This window comes from Aedes aegypti, chromosome 1, assembly GCF_002204515.2.
Source record: "Aedes aegypti strain LVP_AGWG chromosome 1, AaegL5.0 Primary Assembly, whole genome shotgun sequence".
Classification (NCBI taxonomy): domain Eukaryota; kingdom Metazoa; phylum Arthropoda; class Insecta; order Diptera; family Culicidae; genus Aedes; species Aedes aegypti.
The window spans coordinates 252,739,554-252,744,602 of record NC_035107.1 but is presented as its reverse complement, the minus strand read 5'-3'; the positions used below and the strand labels follow the sequence as shown (position 1 = coordinate 252,744,602).

General features: G+C 37.6%; 1 long non-coding RNA gene across 1 annotated transcript; it reads left to right on the top strand.

Moving 5' to 3' along the window:
* Positions 1–3,426: 3,426 nt before the first annotated feature.
* LOC110674655 lies at positions 3,427–3,963 on the top strand. Its single transcript, XR_002499070.1, has 2 exons — positions 3,427–3,743; positions 3,823–3,963. It is a non-coding gene; the product is annotated as an uncharacterized LOC110674655 (long non-coding RNA).
* The last annotated feature ends 1,086 nt before the right edge of the window (positions 3,964–5,049 follow it).

Genomic DNA, 5,049 nt, shown 5'->3' with positions numbered 1-5,049 from the left:
CTCCAAAATGAACAAAAGGCAACACAAATGCGCTCACTTCTAAACCGTTCTAGAATCACCAGTCAAAAGAAATCTGAATCTAGGAATGTTGGCGTATTTATAGGAAAGCTATGACTAGCTACAAGGAGAAATATTTTTACCTAATTTTTGAGTTTACTTTACCCAAAATTAAGTATATCGATTATAGTTTCAACCCAAAATCTCTCGGTTTTCTCTTTCTCCCACACGAATGTTGTCAAAAATAGAGAGAGCTGCATCTACCCAATGGGGGTACTTTGGCCCAATAAGCCAAATTTGGATAAATTCAACTTTTCTTATGTTTGCATCGAAAGAACTCAATTTTGCGTTAAATCAACCCAAAATTGAGTATATTTTTCTAGTGGAATTAAAGCCAAACTACCTAGTGGGGACCTTGGAAAATTAGCCAAAATTGAGTTATTGGGCTCAACTACGGAATTGCGTTGAAACAACCCAAAATTGAGTTGAATTCCGTCTCCGTGTAGTATAGCCTTTGTGGTTTATGCATGATAAAAACGATGCATACCTTTATTGACGCTACCGGCGCTCCACCTGTGGGTTGGAATGAGCCAATTTACGAGACGTTTCGGAACAGCTGATCGCCGCAACGGCGTCAATTGACAGGAGACCTGGGATTAAATCCAGCGTGATTTTCAATAACGCCTCATCTTACCAAACGAGGACATGGAGAAAATGGCAAAAATGAGATCCAAAAATGTTCGTTACTGCAACATTACACCTAGTTATGGTATCAGCTACCTCTTTTTCACCTATATTTCACATAAAAAGGCATTTCTGTGATCAGAAATATTTTAATATTTTTTCTCCATTTAAGTTTTCACCTGTATGAAAAGCTACGCTAGAAATGCGCACAGTCATCAACCATCATCATCACCAAAACTGACGACGATGATTGAAAAATCCCAGGTCTCATGTCATTTGACCTGCTTCGTAAAATGGCTCATTAGCCATTTTACGAAGCAGGTCAAATGACAGGAGACCTGGGATTTTTCAATCATCGTAGTCAGTTTTCGCCATGATGATGGTTGATGACTGTGCGCATTTCGAGCGTAGCTTTTCATACAGGCGAAAACTTAAATGGAGACAAATTATTAAAATATTCCTTATCGCAAAAGTGCCTTTTTATGTGTAATATGGGTAACAAAGAGGTAGCTGATACAATAACTAGGTGTAATGTTGCAGTAACGAACATTTATGGATCTCTTTTTTGTCATTTTCTCCATGTCCCCGTTTGGTAAGATGAGGCGTTATTAAAAATCACGCTGGATTTAATCCCAGGTCTCCTGTCAATTGACGCCGTTGCGGTGATCAGCTGTTCCGAAACGTCTCGTAAAATGGCTTATTGTCATTTAAATATAAAGGTTGGTTCACACTACACTGAACCAAATTTCCCGCCCTCAATTGAATGGTTTGTAATTCACATGGCTGCAAATCTTTATATTCCTTATTTTGAATGATTCTGCAAGAATATGATGCATCTATCGCTTATTGAATTAAAATCATCCAATTCTGGGATAAGTTTTAGTGCATATCCGTATGATAATAAGTAGACATTTGAATTGTGTCTACACAAATGAATAACATGCAACGTGCGAACAATTTTCTTTCATTCCATATCCCAAACAAAAAATCATTCAATAATAGTCCAAAGTCTCATATGGGAATCTGATGATCCTAAAAGTCAAATAATTCTTGCCAATTTATCAGAAACACGGCGACATCAGTCTCGATAGCAACTTGGTTCATCATTTGCGTGGATTTTAGAGGTAATTGCGTTTTGTAATGGAACCTTCGAGATCGAAAATAGTTTGACTGTTTTATCTGTTGGTCATTCCAGAGAAATCAATAATCACTCATCGGACCACTTTTCGAAGGAAGTTCGTGTGGACAATGCGGTCACATCTCACAGGCATGTTATAGGCAGCTCATCAATTTATCAACTGTTTCTGCATAACATGAAATACATAATGATTCGTAAACCATTAACAATGAGTACAGTCGAAGCTCGTTATAACGACATCGCAAGGGACCGTCGGTATACGGAGATGTCGCTATAAAATCGTCGTTATAAAGAAGTTGGATGTCGTTATGGAGCATGGAGGAATGAAACGACCGTAATGTGTACTAAAATAGCTAAACGAATCTCGTTATATTGAGTGGCTATTGAATATAACACTAATGTCGCAATAGAGAACGGTCGAAACAGAGAAATGTCGCAATAAAAGTTGAAACTAGTATGGAAATTTGAAGGGACCATCGGAGCTGTCGTTATAGAGAGATTTGTCGTAATAAAAGTTGTCGTTATAACGAGCTTCGACTGTAGTTATTAATTTTCATCTGGAACTATTTAAATAATGTGCAAGAATGCAACGAGGTTTGTTTACAATCCTGTATTATAGTCATTCAATTTTGAACATCTCTGAGAAGGAATGAAATCATTCTAAAATTGGATAATTTTCATCCGGTTTGATTTGTAAATAGATGATTTGGTCTAAAATGAAAATCATCTTGATTGTGTCTGAAAATAGGTATGGGGCTCGAATGAGGCAAAAATCATTCAATTTATGACAGGAGATTCCGTTCAGTGTACAGTGATGATAGACTCACACTCAAATCTCAATCAATAAGCCATTTTACGAAGCCTGGTCAAATGACAAGAGACCTGGGATTTTTCAATCATCGGCGTCAGTTTTCGCGATGATGATGGTTGATGACTGTGCGCATTTCTAGCGTAGCTTTTCATCCAGGCGAAAACTTAAATGGAGAAAAATTATTAAAATATTTCTGATCACAAAAGTGCTTTTTTATGTGCAATATGGGTAACAAAGAGGTAGCTGATACAATAACTAGGTGTAATGTTGCAGTAACGAACATTTTTGGATCTCATTTTTGTCATTTTCTCCATGTCCTCGTTTGGTAAGATGAGGCGTTATTGAAAATCACGCTGGATTTAATCCCAGGTCTCCTGTCAATTGACGCCGTTGCGGCGATCAGCTGTTCCGAAACGTCTCGTAAAATGGCTCATACGCTCTCCCGTGAGAGCAAACTCATTAAAGATCTGCTGCGCAAATCTCTCGCTTGAGATTTTGATGCAAAATCACTCAATCAACTCAAAGCCGTAAAAAATGGTTCAGCCACAAAACCCATCAAAAACTAGTGAAACCCGAATGTTGTTGTTGACGTTAGAAAGGATTACTATAATTTTGCAAGACTAACAAGAAATTATTGCCGTGTGTGAGTAAACTATTGAAATACGAGACAATGAGTCAAAAAGGTGAGCCAACTCATCCATGATTTTTTGACTGCTGAGTTGCGTCATTCACTGAACGAAAACTCCGGTCGCACATTGAATGATTTGTAATTCACATGATTATAAAATTTCACATTCCTCATTTTGAATGATTATGAAAGAATATGCTGTATCCACTGTCTGTTGAACAAAAATCATCCAATTCAGAGATGAATTTTAGATCATAATAGAATGGTATTATGCAGCTAATCGAACAATGATAGCACATATGAATAGAATGCAATTTATGACGGATTTTAATTTCTCCCATGTCCCAAACCGAAAATCATTCAATAACTGTCTGAAGTATCAGACGAAAAGGGGATGGTCAAATGTCAAATCAATCTTCTAAATCTTAACGTAAACATGGTGACGGCAGCGTGGTTTTCCAAGAGTTTCTGGGTGAATTTTACAGGTAATTGCACTTGGATTCTTACAATAGTCTCTTTTGTATCATTTATTTCACATTTCTTAATGCTATCTATCAACCACAGGTCGCTAATATGCAAGTATTATGATTCCATGGAGCTCAGCGAAATGGTGTTCGGCAGGTTGGCATTTGTTCCTGAAGACTGGTGAATAACATTTAATAACCTCATTAAGGAAATAAATAATAATGTGCATTCAGCAACAGTGTTCTGTAGTTGTTAAGTTTTGATTTGATTTCTTTTAATTATTAACTATAATGGAATGGGGATTGTTTACATGTGTGTATGATAATCATTCAATTTGAGGCATCTATTTGAAGAATAAAAATCATTCCACGACTGGATGATTTTCATTCGAAGTGATTTGTAAACAGATGATTTTAGCGCAGATGAAAATCATCTTGATTATGTCTGAAAATAGGTATGGGGCTCGGATGAGTCAATAATCATTCAATGTGCGACCGGAGTTTTCGTTCAGTGTTGACAGCTCACGCATGAAAAATCTCAAGCGTGAGTTATGAGAAATTGAGGTTTTAACAACACTGACAGTGTACAGTGGGGATTCGCTCGTTGGGGGTCCGCTACATGGAATGACTCGATGGTTGGATGTTCGCTGGTTGGAAAAAATGCCAACTAAAAAGCACTCCAATGTCAAGAGAAGATGTCAAACTGGCTTTGAAGTCTGAGTACCGTCGCATTGAAGTCTCCATGTATAGAGCAAATGTGTATGTATATGTGCGTTTCGTGACGATTTGCTCTCCAGATGCGTTAGTCTGGAGCATTTTTACCAGCTTTCAGTCATTCCAACTAACGGGTCAGATTCGCTAGATGGAAGGCAGTCGTGTTCCAACCAGCGAATCTCCGCTGTATTCAATTTCGGGCAGTCACTCAACACGGCAACGCGAATCTGAGTTGTTTCAACGCAAAACCGTAGTTGAGCCCAATAACCCAAATTTGACTAAATTTCCAAGGCCTTCATTAGGAACTTTGCCTTTGAAGCCATAAGAAAAATTTACTTAAATTTGATTTGATTCAACGCAAAATTGAGTTCATTCAACCCAAGCTTGAAAATAATGCATTTACCCAAATTTGGCTTATTGGGCCAAACTACCCCCATTAGGTAGGTGTAGCTCTCTCTGTTTATGACAACATTAGTGAGGAAGAGAGAGAATACCGAGAGATTTTGGGTTGAGAGAATAATCGATTTATTTATTTTTGGGTAAAGTCAACTCAAAAATTAAGTATACTGTTTTTTTCCGTGAAGCATGGCAGATGGTCGTGAGAGTGGAGATG